The following is a 17,617-nucleotide window of genomic DNA, read 5'->3' as shown; positions in this document are numbered from 1 at the left end:
AAAATTATACCAAGAGACATAATCAATTTGCTTGAAACTCAGTGAAAAAGAGAAAATATTAACCTTTATCATAGAAAAAAGACAAATTATGTGAAGGAGAATAAAGATATAATGACCCGGGAACCAGCAGTTAGCTAATGGCTATGTCGCTGGACTCCTAGTAGTCGTCCACGGTTCACGTCCCGGACCCAGTGGCTTAAAACTCACGCCGGGCACATGTGCGTGCGTGCCCAAGACCCCGAGAGGAGAATGGAGGAGAAGGGATTGCGGTGTGACCATCCCCCCTGGGGGGTGATTTCTCGCTTTCTGTCTCTATGTCTCTCTGTCTGGCGAGCACACGCGCCCTATAGCGAAAAACCTCCCCCCCCCAAAAAAGATATAATGACCACAAATTTATCTTTAAAGCACTATGTCAACCATAACAAAATGAAATGACATTTTTAAAGCACTGCAATAAAAACACATTGTCAAGTTAGAAAGTTTTTTTCTTTTATATTTTTTTTTTTTTTTTTTGGCCAGGGAGTGTGTATACTTGTCAGATAGAGGCAAAGAGAGGAGAAATCACCTCCCATGGGGAATGGTCACACCACAATCCTTTCTCCTCCATTTTTCCCTTCTGTCAGAATTTTGGTGTCTCTCCACACCACACACACAGAATGTTTCTCAAGCTACCAGGTCCAGGATTCAAATGCATGGCTGGCCATGTGGGATCTGGTTGCTGTAACCATCAAACCATGGGGCTGGCCTCAAATTAGAACGTCAAAAAGAAATGCATTATTTCAGAAGAATTAAAAAAAATCATGGTTTTCACCAGCAGACCTGCAGTATGAGAAATACATGAATTTTTTCAGACAAAGGTAAAATAAAGCATATAGAAACTTAGAATACACAAAAGGATGAGGAGTACCAAAAATGAGAAATATACAAATAAATATCAATAAATTTTTCTCATTTTTAAGTTCTTTAAAAGATAATTTGCTGTTTAAAGCAAAAACATATTTTGTGGGTTTAAACATACAAAGAAGTAAAATTTTATGACAACAGCACAAGGCTTGGGCTGGAACATAAGGAACAGTTTCATATCCTAAGTCCCTGTCATGATATGAAATGATATGTTTGAAAGTTGACTATGACATATGGCTAACCTTAAAATAAAGCCAGTAAGTACAAGCCAGTGAAGAAACTGAATGGAATCCTAAAAAAAATTGATTAATCAAAAATAAGACAGGAAATAGAGAAAGGGACAAATTAGATTCATATAGATTTCAGCATAACCTTATTGATAATGACATTAAATATGAATGTTTTAAATCCTCAAAATAAGTGCCAGATTGTCATAATGAGTTAAGAAGGAAGATCTAAATATATCCTTTCTAGAAATTCACCTAAAATTCATATATTCCATAGATAAGTAAAATAATGAAAATAGATAAACATTTACAAAGTTGCAAAAGTGATACACATTAAGTGAAAACCGTACTTCAACTATCCATACAACCACTCTGTTCTCACTTGCTATGCAGTGTTCAATAAATTACACAAGATATTCAACATTTTCCTATAAAACTGGCTTTGTATTTGTCTAACAATAGGCTAATGTCAGAGTTATAAGCATGTTTAAGGTAGGCTAAGGTAAGCTATGATGTTTAGTAAACAAGATGTATTAAATGAATTTTTTGCTTACGCTATATTCAACTTACAATAAATTTATCAGTATGTAACCACATCACAAGTAAAGGAACATTTATATGAAGCAAATACTAATTGCTATGGACTAAACATTTGTTGATGCTGAAATCCTAGCCACCAAGTAGACAGTGTTAGGAGATGGACTTTCAAAGGTAATTAGGTTAGGGACGAGCAGGTAGCATAATAGCTATGTCGCTGGATTCCCACGTAGTCGACGGCGGTTCGAATCCCAGACCCGGTGGCTTAAACTCACGCCGGGCGTGTGTGCGTGTGTGCCCAAGATCCCAAGAGGAGAATGGAGGAGAAAGGATTGCAGCATGGCCATCCCCCCTGGGGGGTGATTTCTCGTTTTCTATCTCTCTGTATCTCTCTGGCTGACTGGCGAGCGCACACGCCCCATGGCAAAAACCTCTCAAAAAAAAAAAAAAAGGTAGTTAGTTAGGTTATAAAGTTGGAGCCCTCACAAATGGTATTAGTGCCCTTATAAAAATGGCCTCCAAAAGCATCCTTGTGTCCTTCTGCCATGTGAGGTTACCATAAAATGACTTAGGCATCTGCCAATGCCATAATTTTAAGCTTCCTAGTCTCCGGAACTGTGGGGCATAAATTTTTGTTGTTTATTGGTCTCACAGTCTATAGTATTTTATTATAGCAGCCCAAACAGATTAAGATGCAAATAAAAATAAGGCTTATTAACAACAGACAAAGTAGGCTATGGAAAAATAATATCAGTTGCAAAAATGGTTTTTATAATGATAATCAGAATCAGTCATCAAGTAGACATAGCATCCCAACAGTGCATATATCTAATTAAAGAGATTTAATCTAATTTAAACAAAAATTGACCTAAAAGGAAAAACAAACAAATCAACAATTGTTGGAGATTTCAAAACTACCCTCTCAATAATTAAAGGACGAATAGTTAGAAAATCAGTAAAAACAATCTTATCGAACAACTTGACCTAATTGACATTTATAGACTGGTTCTTTCAACAAAGGCAGAATGCACGTTCTTTTCAAGTTCCTAAGTAAACTTAACCAATGTAGACCATAATGACTCATTTTAAAATTCTGAATAAATTTAAAAGAACTGAAATAATGAAGATTATGATATCTGGCCACAAAGGACTGAAGAGCCTGATCACAGAAATATTTTTCCAAAACTAAGGAAAGCAAACCAGACTACTAAAGAGAGGCATTGTATATCCCCATTTAATATATACTGAACTTCTGTACTCTGGTAGAAACTGAAGGACTGGAAGGAATAAGAGCATGGACAACAGATACGAATACTAGATACAGTGTGCAGACAATGGGAAATGGTACTGGAGTGGGAGAGTAACAATCAAGGGGGGAAAGGAAGCAAAATATTTAAGGGATACAAAAATGGAAAAATATCTGTTGATGAAAATATGCATGGTAATAGCTTTGACTGGGCTAATATACAATGTATTCATGCTGAAAGTTTTTGTTCTGTATGCTATAAAGAGGTACAGTTATTAAGCATAAAAAGTTAATTAAAAAAGAAAAATATATATGAAAATTAAATAGCACAGAGCCAAAAAAGAAATAACATAAAAAGAAGAAAGAAAATTAATTAAATAAATATATAAGTCATGTGATATTCTATGGCCTACAGTTAAAATAGTGTTTAGGATGAAATTTACCCCTGACATGGAAAAGGAACCGAAGTCTAACATCAACTATATCAGATTATACCTAAAAAGTTACAAACTAATGATGTATAGCAATTGAATGTATAAAAAATAATAACCATAATAAAATAAGTTTAAAAAAAAAAAGCAAACTAAACACAAATAGAAATAATAAAAACTAGAGCAGAAGTTAATGAAATAGAAAATGATAGAGAAATTTAATTAAACAAACAAAGTTAAGATTGAAGACTCGGAAATTCTTTCCTAACGCAGTATTTCTCACAACTGCAGTGTGCCTTAAAAGCCTCAGGGTCATTTTTAGGAAACAGACAGTTGGACTCCAATCCCAGAGTTCCTGAATCAATAGGTCTGGAGAACGGCCCATGAATTTTTATTTCTAATAAATTTCCAGGTAATTTCAGTGCTCTGAGTGATTACATACTAAGAAATGCAGAGCTAGGCTGATCAAGAGGAAAAAAAGAAAATACCAATTACTCATATCAAGAATAAAAAGGGGAACATTACTATAAATCCTATAATTATTAAAAGAAAAATAAGGGTTAATAATGAAATGGATAATAATATTATGATCAATGGTATTCCAGATATTTGACACTATAGATTGAATTAACAAATTCTTTGAGAGGACCAAAACAGACACAAAGAGAAATAGAAAACCTGAACAAACTAGTAGCTGTCAAACATATTAAATTCCTACTTTTAAAACTTGTCACAATGCAAAGACCTAGTTGGTTTTACCAATAACTTTTGTCATACATATAAAGAGGAAATTTCACCAATCCTGTATAAATTCTTCCAAAAGAAAGAGAAATGAAGAAAATTGCCCAATTCATGGCATCAGGCCAACAGTATTTTAACACTAGAATCAGAAGAAGACATAAGAAAACAGCAAACCAACAGTTCTCATGAATGTAGATTCAAAAATCTTTAACAAAATATTAGCAAATAAATCCAACAATATTTAAGTAGAATAATACATTATGATCCAATATGATGTATCCTTGTGATAAAAGGATAATTTAATGTTAGAAAGCCAGTCAATGAATCCAACTATCACTGCTAAGAGACTGTGCTCTGCAGGCTGAACTCACAGGGAGGCCTAGGGTTTGATTCCTGGTCTAACCTCACGGTCATGCACAGTGACAGGCACCTACAATCCCAGAGACTTGGGGAAGCTGAGGCAGGAGGATGATGACATGACAAGAATGCTATCTTTAAAAGATAAAAGATTAAAAAAAAAAAAAAAAAAGCCAGTGACATAGCATAGCCATTAGGCACAGTGCAGAGGAAGCCAGATTCCATATGGCCAATCAGGGCTCAAGTCCCAGCCCACATAACATGAAAAATATGCCTGGCAACAGTGTGCACAGGATCCTGAGGGGATGAAGAATTGGAGCAAAAGTAATTATGGTGTGACCAGTTCCCATTGTGGGGTTCTTTCTCTCTCACATGCACATACTCTCTGGCATAAAAGAGAGAGGGAAGGGAGGAAGGAAAACAAGAAAACCAATCAATATAAACAAGGCTGTTGACAAAATTGAACACCCATTATTTTTCATTATTTTGAGAAAAAATTCTCACAAACTGGAAAAGGAAAAGAACTTCTTTAATCTGAAAGTACACATGAAAACTATACTGTCATGCATAGCAATGTGGTGAGACACTGGACACTTTTTCCTCTGATCAGGAATAAGGATTTAATAAAATAGATTTATCAGGCAAAGATTTAGACTTACAGTACTTCTATGCAACATTCCCTGGAAATCCTAGGCAATTCAACAGGAAATGAAGAGCAGGAAGAATGGAAAATAAGAAGTCAAATGGTTCTTATTGACAGTTGCCATGATTATATGTATAGAAAATTCTAAAAAAACCTTTTCAATAAAGCTAAGAAGAAATTTAGCATAAATGCAGCATGAAAAGTTAAAATATTACCATCAATTATTTTTCTATATACTAAGAAATAATTTAAAATTAAAATTTAAATAGCAGTAATGTTACGGTCTCATCAAAACACGAAACAATTACCAACAAATTTAATATGTGGAAGTTCCATATTCTTAAAAACTACATAATAATACTGAGAGAAATTAAAGGCAATCTTTGGAAGATAGATAGATTCTATTCATCTATTAGAAGGCTCAATACTATTAAATATCACTTCTACCCAAATTGATCTATAGATTTAATGCAATCTAAATCAAAATTCCACGAGGTTTGTTTTTTTTTTTTTTTTAAGAAATTTACAGGCTGATTCTAAAACATATAAGGAAATAAAGTCCCAAATACAAAGGTCCTAAAACAATCTTTAAATAAAAAGACAGAATTGTGTAACCTAACTTACACTAGCTTATTCTAAATAACATAAAGCTACTCTAATAAAATCAATGTGGCATTTCTCTAAGGAGGGGCATATATAATAAATCAATGAAACAGGATAGAGTTCAAAAACAGAAACGTTGCATGTCATCAATTGGTTTTTGACAGATACCAAGACCAATCAAAAAGATTTTCATTCCAGTAAATGGTACTGTATATTCATTTGGGGGAAAAAAATGAACCTTGGCTCTTACTGCACACCATTTGCAAATGTTAACTTAGTCATAGAATTCTAAATCAAAATGTAAAGGCTATCCTATAAAAACATCTAGAAAGAAACACAGGAAAAATCTTCATGATCAGAGGTAGGAGAGATTTCTTAGAGAGCAGACAGAACCTGCAGACAATTGAATAAAAGCATGGAGAGCAACAGTGGACACTGGACACAGTGTGGGAGGAGGGTAGGAATGAGGGACAGTGAGAAGGAGGGAATCAAAGGGAAAAGATAGAAGCAAAACATTTACGGGACATAAAAATGGGAATGTGTCTGCGGATGGTAATGTATACAGTAGTACCTTTGACTGGACTAATACACAGTGTATTCATACTGGGAAAATTCATCTTGTATGTTCTAATGCTATACAATGATTGAATATTTTTTTAAAAAAGCTATCTTATTTAAATAAATAAAGAAAGAAAAGTTATAATTTGAACTATATGAAAAATAAAACTTTGGGACCAGATGGCATAATGGTTACATTGCTGGACTCCCACATAGTCAATTGTGGTTTGAGTCCTGAACCCAGAGACTTAAAACTCATGCTGGGGATGTGTGCATGCTTGCCCAAAATCCTGAGAAGAGAATGGAGGAGAAGGGATTGCAGTATGACCATCCCTCTCCCGGCGAGGGGGGAGTGGGGTGTCTCACATTCTTTCTCTGTTTCTCTCTGTTGCTCTGGCCAGTATACAAGACCTGTAGCAAAAAAATCTATATAAATAAATAAATAAATAAAACTTACAGTTTTCAAGGTGTGTGTGGAGGAGTGGGGCCTAGGGAAGGGCATTTGGAGGAGGGATATGGAGGCAGAGCATTGACGGGACGGGAGGTGTGGTGTAATCTGCTGAAGATATTTTTATCAACAGAACTGGGGAGAATTGTTCATATATTGAAATGTTCACTTCATAAGCTAAACAATGTCATTAAACGTGTATAAAAATTAATTTTATATATATACATATATGAGATGTCAAGAAAATGAAAGGCATGTCACAGACTGGGAAAGAATGTCTGCCAAACAGATGAATGTCACAAAATTGCATCCATAGTTTTTTGGGCAGGGTGGAGAGATTTTTGCTATAGGGCACGTACACTCACCAGAAAGACAGAGAGAAACAGAGAGACAGAAAGTGAGAAATCAACCCCCAGGGGTGATGGCCACACCATAATCCCTTCTCCTCCATTCTCCTTTTAGGATCTTGGGCATGCATGCACACATGACCAGTGTGACTTGAACCACGGTTGACTACATGGGAGTCCAGCAACATAGCCATTACTCCAACTGCTAATCCTGCATCCAGATTTTATAATGAAATTTTACTTATTAATAATAAAAAGATTTTTTAAAACACAAATTTTTTACTGAGCAAAATATTTTATCAGCCATTTTACATACAATGGTCAAGAAATGCAGAGAAAAAATATTCTATATCATTAGTTAAATTAAAATAATAATGAGATACCATAATTGCACATCTAAATAGGATGATTGCAATTTAAGACTGACAAAACTGAATTTGGGTGAGAAATGTAGATCAACTGGAATTCCTATGCATTTCCTGAGGGAATGTGAAATCCTACAACCCTTTTGGGAAACAGCAATTTTCTATAAAGTTAAATTCATACTTATACAACTCAATAATCCTACTTCTAGGTATGTATGCAAGAGAAATAAGAATTTATTTCTACTTGTAGTCTTGTACACATATGTTCATTATATCATTTGTAATAGTTGAAAAAAAGATTCAAGCTTCCATTAGCTGGTAAATAGATAAATAGTTTGCTTTTCAATAGATGACTACTAAGTAATAAGAGGGAAGACATGATATATGCTACAACATCATTCTATCTCATGAAAATATTTATGGATATAAGATTATGTCCAGGGGCCAGCAGGTAGCATAAAAGTTAAGGCAGCTGGATCCCATACAGTCAACTGGAGACTTGAAAATAATCCCCAAAATCCCAAGAGGAGAAAGAAAAAGAAGGAATTACGGCATAGCCATTCCCCAGTAGGTGATTTCTGCCTCTCTCTCTCTCTCTCTCTCTCTCTCTCTCTCTCTCTGTCTCTCCAGCAAGTGCAAGCACTCTATGGCAAAAATCCAAAAAAAAAATAAAAATAAAAAGAGCACATCCGTTATGGTCCCATTCCACACCACAGATGTAGCTGCAAGCTAGAACTGCTGAAAGCAGTTCAAAGTGCTGGAGATGGAGGTGGAGAAGGACGCTGAACACAATAGGCACAAAAAGCATTTTGGATGATGGCTGTTTTATTTATATATTAAATATTAAAATATAATATTTTATGTATATTTATATCTTGATTATGTTGTTTAAATAGGTTCATACATGCCAAAGTTGTCCAACTTTACTCTTTATTTTTTTATTCTTTTTTTTTTTTGGAGAGGTTTTCGCTATAGGGCGCATGTGCTCGCCAGACAGACAGAGAGAGACATAGACACAGAAAGCGAGAAATCACCCCCCAGGGGAGATGGTCACGCCACAATCCCTTCTCCTCCATTCTCCTCTCAGGATCTTGGGCACGCACGCATGCACACGCGCCCGGCGTGAGTTTTAAGCCACCGGGTCCAGGACATGAACTGCAGTCGACTACGTGGGAGTCCAGTGACATAGCCATTACGCTAACTGCTGGTTCCCCAACTTTACTCTTAAAGTAGGTGCACGCTACTGCATTTAAATTCTACTGCATGAAAATGGTTGGTACGTGAATTAGAAAATAGGTTCTTGAGGAAAGATGATCAAGCAACACTGGAGGAAGGTGAGGATCTTCTGATAAAGGTGGTCAGTGAAGTTTTCCCTGATGCGATGGCTGAAAGACGTTCAAAGACAGAATTGAGTAGGAGCAGCCTTGTGGCCTGATAGTTAAAGGAGCTGGATCTTATATGCCCAGCTGCAGTTCAAGTCCTGGTTATGGCAGCTTGAAACACATACTGGGCATACATACCTGAAATCTGAAGAAGATGGAGAAATGAAGAAGAAATAGCAGTATGACCATTAAGGAGGTGCTTGCTCCCTTTTCTTCTCTCTCTGGCAAGCACAGATGCCCTCTGGCAATTGAAGAAGAAAGAAAAGAAAGAAAGAAAGAAAGAAAGAAAGAAAGAAAGAAAGAAAGAAAGAAAGAAGGAAGGGGGGAGAGAGAGAGAGAAAGAAAGAAGAAAGAAAGAACAAAAGAAGAAAGAAAGAATGAAGAAAGAAAAAGAAAGAAAAGAAAAAGAAAGAAAGAAAGAAAGAAAGGCAAGCGCACGTGCCCTATAGCAAAAATCTCTCCAAAAAAGAAAAAGAAAGAAAAGAAAAAAAGAAAGAGAGAGAAAGAAAGAAAGAAAGAAAGAAAGAAAGAAAGAAAGAAAGAAAGAAGAAAGAAAGAACGAAGAAAGAAAGAGAGAGAGAAAGAAAGAAGAAAGAAAGAATGAAGAAAGAAAAAGAAAGAAAGAAAGAAAGAGAAAGAGAAAGAAAGAAAGAAAGAAAGAAAGAAAGAAAGAAAGAAAGAAGAAAGGAAGGAAGGAAGGAAGGAAGGAAGGAAGGAAGGAAGAAAGAAAGAAAGAAAGAAAGAAAGAAAGAAAGAAAGAAAGAAGAAAGGAAGGAAGGAAGGAAGGAAGGAAGGAAGGAAGGAAGAAAGAAAGAAAGAAAGAAAGAAAGAAAGAAAGAAAGAAAGAAGAAAGGAAGGAAGGAAGGAAGAGGGAGAGAGAAAGAAAGAAAGAAGGAAGGAAGGAAGTGGGGAGAGAGAGAGAAAGAAAGAAGAAAGAAGAAAGAAAGAAAGAAAGAAAGGAAGGAAGGAAGGAAGGAAGAGGGAGAGAGAAAGAAAGAAAGAAGGAAGGAAGGAAGGAAGGAAGAGGGAGAGAGAAAGAAAGAAAGAAAGAAAGAAGAAAGAACAAAAGAAGAAAGAAGAAAAAACAAAGAAAGAGAAAGAAAGAAAGAAAGAAAGAAAGAAAGAAAGAAAGAAAGAAAGAAAGAAAGAAAGAAAGAAAGAAAGAAAGGAGGAAAGAAAGAAAGAAAGAAAAAGCAAGGTCAGTTGGTGGCGTGGTGGTTGAGGTGCTAAAGTCCTGGACCTAGTGGCTTACTTTCTCACTCTCTCTCTCTGTGTCTTTCTCTCTGTCTCTCTCTTGGTAAGCACATGTGACTTTTAACAAGACTTCTAAAACTATTATCTAGTAATAATAATAAATAAACTAAATAATTCTTTTTAAAAGAAAATGACTGAATAATAAGATAGGACTGAGTAATACTGCACTTTGAATCATAAATGTAAACCCATGCCCACTTACCTTGATTAACTTCAGATGTACCTGCGTCTGCGCATGTGAAATCTATTCCAGCTGGTAAAGCGGCCACATGAGATTTTCACAGCCAGTGCTGACTGCACATGGTTAGCGCCTATGCTTCAATGTCCACTTCCACACCATTGCTTTTAACATAACTCCAGTTTTTGTGAAAGTTTTCTGTAGAAAAGGATGAGTTTCAAATCGAGTCAGAGTGGGGTAGAACAAAGAAAAGCTGGAAAAACTAAGACACGTATTGTCTTTCAACCTGTCATCTGTTGGATTCTCAGTCAGAAGAAACGATGAGCCCATAAGACCTTAGAAATGGGTAGACATTTTAGAAAAAGCATTGGCTGTCACCTCGTCAGGAGTCAATTTTATTTAAATTTCAAAGGACATCTGGTTTATGATCTCACCTTCTGGGACCCCACGAGTTATCAAATCACTCTAATGGGTCCTGGGCCTTGTACAGATGCCTGTGGCTGAATCTGCAGCATTTTCATGACCATCTCTGGACTGGGCAGTGAACGTGAGGTCTAACTAATCTTTCTATTTCCAGCATCTCGCACAGGACTTGGCACAGAGGACTCATTCAGTTGGTGCTTGTTGAAATAAGTTGGTTCTTAATACAACAAAGACTTCCCATTCTTCATTAAGCCTTGGTCCTACTTCACTGTGATCAGTACTCAGAGCAGGGTTTGTTTTCGTGCTTCCTCCTCTTGGCTTCCTCATTTCTTTATTTTTTGACTTACAGATGGTCCTGGTTTCACTTCCTGCTTGGTTTCTGAATTCTCTGAGCACGAGACTGGGAGACGCAGGCCCTTTCCCTGCAGCTTTCAAAACCTTTCTTAGAGCTGATCTTACAAATGCTGGCACTGCGAAATCGCTGCGTGGGCACTTGGCAACTTCTCCAGCCTCACTGAGAGTCACTATCCTGTTGAATGAATCCGGCGCCTGAGGGGAGAGAGAGGGCATACGGTGTGGGTGCGTAGAAACACGTGAGAGTCTTCTCTTTTATCTGCTACCAGACGTGGGGCAGGTCACCTGATTACCTACTTCCCCCGTCTTCTGATGGACTTTGCTGTCCTGTGTCCTGAGTAGCTGAGTGGCCATTAGAGGCCCATCCCTTCCTCTGTGTCTCATGACTACGAAGGTCCTGATTTTTTGTACTTTATCAAAGACAAATCCTGAGACCAAAGTCAAGATAAATCTGATTCAGAAAAATACATGTGGCATTTTTGCACCCGAGCACTGAGAAGCCGATTGGCTTCTCAGTCACACCCTCCACACCCAAGTCCATGAAAAATGTGCCCTTAACTCTCCTCTAGAAGCTTGATTCCTGTCTCGTCATGAGACTCTTCAGCAAGGTGGTCCTTCCTGCTTTTTCTATGGATCTGGGCCTGTGGTCTACCTTATTGGGGGGACCTCTCGCAGCACCTGAAGTTATTCTGTCTTTCTGGACCTTCATGTGGCAGGGCAGTGCCTACCTGTCCACTGGTCATCACACCTGCTTCCCAATCCCTCGAGTGCTCTTTCCAGCATCACCATCTGCTCTTTAGCACCCTCCAGCACTGCCTTCTCCCAGCACTGCCTTCTCCCAGCACAAGATGGGTGGGGTAGCAGGACTGAAGTGCTCCCACCCCAGTGTAGTTTCTAAATAGGTTTCTACCCACTTGTATTCAAATTGACAGCTTGGCTCTCAAAGAACTGAGGCTCCAAAGAGGTCTCATTTTCCCTATAGTTCCAGTCTTCTTAAAAAATAAATTCAGGGGACCAGCAGTTGGTGTAACATTTATATCACTGAACTTCCACATTGTTGACCACAGTGCAAGTCCCAGACTTGGTGGCTTAAAACATGCCTGGCACATGTGCATGCATGCCTAAAGTCCCAAGAGGAAAATGAAGGAGAAAGGATTATGGTAAGGCCACCCCCATCCCCATGAATGATTTCTCGCTTCCTCTCTCCCTGTCTCTCTCTGTCTCTCTGACAAGTGAATGTGCCCTATAGTAAAAAATCTCACTCTTAAAAAACAAAACAACCAAAAAAACTCTCTTAAAAATTAAATAAGTAAAGATGACATGCAAAAAAAATCCACTAAAAAATGAAAAATAATAATAAATCCAGAGAGAGAAGTGTTTCCCTATACACGAGACTGGAACCCTCTGTGCACGTTATTACAGAGGGGCAGTAGAAGAGACCAAACACTTACCCAACTTATGACTTGTGTTGGTGGTGATTGGTTTGTTGTTAGTTTTAAATAGATTCATTTCAAAATATAAATAGAAAATGACTCCCAAGTTGTCATAGGCATTATGCCAAATATTTCAGACACTCATGAATATTATTAGATAATTATCATATTTACTGTCAATAGCACTCATTAATTTCATGAGCAGGGAAAGGAGCTCTTTCAAGCATAATTGCTACAGTCTGAAGCAAGTCACTATCCAAGTATGAAGCAATTCCATGTAATCTGTCTCTGTGGACTGGTGACTAGACAATGCCATATCTTCCTTTAACATCTTTTTTTTTTTTTTGGAGAGGTTTTTGCTATAGGGCGTGTGCGCTTGCCAGACAGACAGAGAGAGACAGAGAGATAGAAAGCGAGAAATCCCCCCCCCCCAGGGGGGATGGCCATGCCGCAATCCCTTTTCCTCTATTCTCCTCTCGGGATCTTGGGCATGCACGCACATGCGCCCGGCGTGAGTTTTAAGTCACCAGGGTTGGGATGCGAACCGCGGTCGACTACGTGGGAGTCCAGCAACATAGCCATTACACTAACTGCTGATCCCCCTTTAACATCATTTTCATAGCCTCCAACTAATAACACTTCTAAGCAGTAAAGGGTCTCACCCAGTCCTACTCAACTACCTTCATGAAGCACTTTCTGTGAGTCAAATACAGTGTTTGTACTAGAAGGATAAACAGTCCCACCCCTCACAGAGTTCACAGTTTAGTGATGCAGGTAGAAGCAAACAAATAATGTTGACTCTGGGTTTTCTATACCATAGCAGAATGCTATACAGATGTGGTTCAAAAAAGGAAAAGAGAAGCTCTCTGTGAAGAATCAAAGGAGGTCCCAAGAAGGCAATGCATGGGCTTTAAAGGATCAATAAGAATGGAGCATTATGATATATCATAGAGAAAGTGTTGTAGGTGAGGATTTCTTGACTCTCTTCCTCCTCCTCCTCCTCCTCCTCCTCCTCCTCCTCCTCCTCTTTTTTTTTCCTCCTCCTCCTCCCCCCCCTCCTCTTCCTCTCCTCCCCATCCCCACTTCAGTAGATTAGGCTATTGGGGAGATGGAAAATGGAAAGACTGAGTGGTTGATGATTTATTTTTCGAAGAGAAGATGTAACTTTAAAAGAAAGAGTAGAGGAGAGGGGAGCAAATCAATAATAATAATAATAATAATAAATATACATAGCACATACCATATGCCTGATTGACATGATTCCAAACATTAGGTCAACAGAAAAGTCATGACTCATTTTTGCTTAAAAAAAAAAACATAGAAAAAGCATCATGACTTTTCTGACATCCCAATATTTTGTAGGTATAAGTTCATCTAATCTTCGCTGCCATTTTATAGATGTGGAAAGAAGACTGGGTAATTTACCCAGGAACACATGCCTCAGAACGAGAGAGTGGGCTGGCTGTGCAGTCTGAAAACTGTGAAACAACAAAGTCAAGGGATTATTACGTGCCTGTAGGGAATGTGTTCACTCAGAGTTGAGTTCAAGACGGAAGATGAAATCCAAGTGTAAGAGACTGAGAGTGCCAAAAATGCCAGTGGGGGACTAGCAGGAGGCGTAATGGTTACGTCACTAGACTCCTACATGGCTGACTATGGTTTGAGTCCCAGAGACTTGAAATTTACACCAGGCGCAAATGTGTGCATGTCCAAAATACCAAGAGAAGAATGAAGGAGAAAGGACTGCAGCATGGCCAACCCCCCTGTGGGGGTGATTTCTCACTCTCTATCTCCCTGTCTCTCTGGCAAGTGCACAGGCCCTACAGCAAAGATCCCTCTCTTTAAAAAAAATGAATGCCAAAGGAAGGTTTGAAAGAAAAGTTGCTACTTCTTCACCCTCGTTACCTTCCCCAAACACAGCCTTAAGTATTTTCTCAACAGGCTGGAAGAGATTTAAATTGTTTCTCAGGACTTTGTGTTCTACTGGGCCCCTTTTTCTTTAAATGTGACATCCTGTTGAAACCAGCACTTGTCATGGGGGCCGAATACTGTGAGGATAACACAAGTGGTCCAGACAGGGGTGGTCAGATTGGGGAGAAAGTGACAAAGAGCAGGGACCCGGATACTCCAGGAATAGAGGGCAGTTTATGTGTGGACATAAGGAGAGCCTGGTGTTTGGGAAATTCATCTGTAACAGATGATGACAGAATTGATTCCATTTTCCATCTCCTCCAGATTTAGCCCAGAGACTTGGTGTCCTGACAAAAAAACTCCATCAGGCACCCACATGCGACAAGAGCTTGAAGATGTCCACCATGCACCTTCCCCACCTTAGGGTCTCTTTTGTCTGTGCCCACCCTGATCCACACAGCAGCAAGACTGCCTCTGCTAGCTTTTTGCTCTTATTCCTACTGCCCTTAACTCAGAGGACAACAGAAATTTACCTCGGGGAGAGGAATATTATAATACCTTTTGAAATTCAAAGAGCATTTGGCTTTCTTTGATGTTGATGAACATTCAAATCAGAAACCGTAGGTTCAAAATCCCACTGCAGAATCAGAAAGCCTTGCCTCTCAAAGCGGGGGTCCAAGCATCAACACTGGTCATTCCTGGGCTCTGTGTTTCTTCCATGGCTGTGTTGACACACTGGTTTCTGGCCAGAGCAAAGTATTTGCTTATGACCTTGAATAAAATGCAGACATCACCTCACTCACTGGGTCTCATCAAAAGCAGAACGTGTCTTTCCCTTCTTCATTGTCAGAACAGCAAAAGCACCAGGCTAGGTCATCCAGGGTCGTTGTTTGCCTCCCAGTGGAGGCGAACATTTCTTCCTGGGTTCTGTTGATGTGGCACATGCACACTTTAACCCCAGGAGTTGGCTACACTCTTTGAAGCCCCAGCATCTCCCTTCAGATTTTCCCAATGGGGTAAGTCTGGTTTTGGCTTTCAGGGATTCAAAGGCTACAGCCCTGAGTGCCTTTTGTAATATTCCACTACTCAGTTAGGGAACCTCTGTTTTCTTATTTTTTTAGAGAGATTTTTGTTATAGGGTGCATACACTCACCAGAGAGATGGAGAGACATAAAGTGAGAACCTCCCCCACAACAGAATGGCCACCCACAATCCCTTCTCCTCTATTCTCCTCTTGGGATTTTGGGCATACATACACATATGCCTGGCATCAGTTTTAAGGTGCTGGGGCCAGTACTCTGTGAGAGTCCAGCAACATAACCATTATGCCACCTGCTGGTCCCAGGGGACCCTTCTTTAAGACTAAGGTTCAAGTTTACAGGCATTCTGATCCCCCTCTGTGGCCCTGTCTGGTGATTTCTCACTCTCTATCTCCCTGTCTCTCTGGCAAGTGCACAGGCCCTACAGCAAAGATCCCTCTCTTTAAAAAAAATGAATGCCAAAGGAAGGTTTGAAAGAAAAGTTGCTACTTCTTCACCCTCGTTACCTTCCCCAAACACAGCCTTAAGTATTTTCTCAACAGGCTGGAAGAGATTTAAATTGTTTCTCAGGACTTTGTGTTCTACTGGGCCCCTTTTTCTTTAAATGTGACATCCTGTTGAAACCAGCACTTGTCATGGGGGCCGAATACTGTGAGGATAACACAAGTGGTCCAGACAGGGGTGGTCAGATTGGGGAGAAAGTGACAAAGAGCAGGGACCCGGATACTCCAGGAATAGAGGGCAGTTTATGTGTGGACATAAGGAGAGCCTGGTGTTTGGGAAATTCATCTGTAACAGATGATGACAGAATTGATTCCATTTTCCATCTCCTCCAGATTTAGCCCAGAGACTTGGTGTCCTGACAAAAAAACTCCATCAGGCACCCACATGCGACAAGAGCTTGAAGATGTCCACCATGCACCTTCCCCACCTTAGGGTCTCTTTTGTCTGTGCCCACCCTGATCCACACAGCAGCAAGACTGCCTCTGCTAGCTTTTTGCTCTTATTCCTACTGCCCTTAACTCAGAGGACAACAGAAATTTACCTCGGGGAGAGGAATATTATAATACCTTTTGAAATTCAAAGAGCATTTGGCTTTCTTTGATGTTGATGAACATTCAAATCAGAAACCGTAGGTTCAAAATCCCACTGCAGAATCAGAAAGCCTTGCCTCTCAAAGCGGGGGTCCAAGCATCAACACTGGTCATTCCTGGGCTCTGTGTTTCTTCCATGGCTGTGTTGACACACTGGTTTCTGGCCAGAGCAAAGTATTTGCTTATGACCTTGAATAAAATGCAGACATCACCTCACTCACTGGGTCTCATCAAAAGCAGAACGTGTCTTTCCCTTCTTCATTGTCAGAACAGCAAAAGCACCAGGCTAGGTCATCCAGGGTCGTTGTTTGCCTCCCAGTGGAGGCGAACATTTCTTCCTGGGTTCTGTTGATGTGGCACATGCACACTTTAACCCCAGGAGTTGGCTACACTCTTTGAAGCCCCAGCATCTCCCTTCAGATTTTCCCAATGGGGTAAGTCTGGTTTTGGCTTTCAGGGATTCAAAGGCTACAGCCCTGAGTGCCTTTTGTAATATTCCACTACTCAGTTAGGGAACCTCTGTTTTCTTATTTTTTTAGAGAGATTTTTGTTATAGGGTGCATACACTCACCAGAGAGATGGAGAGACATAAAGTGAGAACCTCCCCCACAACAGAATGGCCACCCACAATCCCTTCTCCTCTATTCTCCTCTTGGGATTTTGGGCATACATACACATATGCCTGGCATCAGTTTTAAGGTGCTGGGGCCAGTACTCTGTGAGAGTCCAGCAACATAACCATTATGCCACCTGCTGGTCCCAGGGGACCCTTCTTTAAGACTAAGGTTCAAGTTTACAGGCATTCTGATCCCCCTCTGTGGCCCTGTCTCCAGGACCCTCTACTTACCTCTCCTGTAGAAGAGTTTAAAGGATATTGGAAAGCCAGAGAGACAGTCCCTGGGCTGCTTCCAGCCTACACATTGGGGGAGAACTGTTTATCCTATTAGCAAAGCCAGCAGAGCCTTACTTTGGCCTCCACTGAAAATTCCCCAGGGTAGTGAGCAGGCTATGTCAGACTGCTTTGGAAACTGCAGGAAGAAGGGCTCTGTTCAACGTTATTTACAATTCAGTAAACCATAGCATTTCCCTGGTCTAGCCAGTTTCCTAACTGACCAGACTAAATTCTGCAGAGCTTTTCTGCT

At 39.5% G+C, this 17,617-nt stretch overlaps 1 long non-coding RNA gene across 1 annotated transcript in view; it reads right to left on the bottom strand.

Annotated features, from left to right (window-relative positions):
• Positions 1 to 10,396, bottom strand: part of LOC114005250 (uncharacterized) — a 76,682-nt gene extending 66,286 nt beyond the window's left edge. The window contains exon 1 of the long non-coding RNA XR_003547126.1: positions 10,245 to 10,396. This is a non-coding gene — a long non-coding RNA (uncharacterized LOC114005250). The remainder of the gene's footprint in view (positions 1 to 10,244) is intronic.
• Between the last annotated feature and the right edge of the window lie 7,221 nt (positions 10,397 to 17,617).

Source organism: Tupaia chinensis, unplaced genomic scaffold, assembly GCF_000334495.1.
Source record: "Tupaia chinensis unplaced genomic scaffold, TupChi_1.0 Scaffold000066_1, whole genome shotgun sequence".
Taxonomy (NCBI): Eukaryota; Metazoa; Chordata; class Mammalia; order Scandentia; family Tupaiidae; genus Tupaia; species Tupaia belangeri.
Note: the sequence above shows the minus strand (reverse complement) of the source record. Positions and strands in the feature narration are given on the sequence as shown.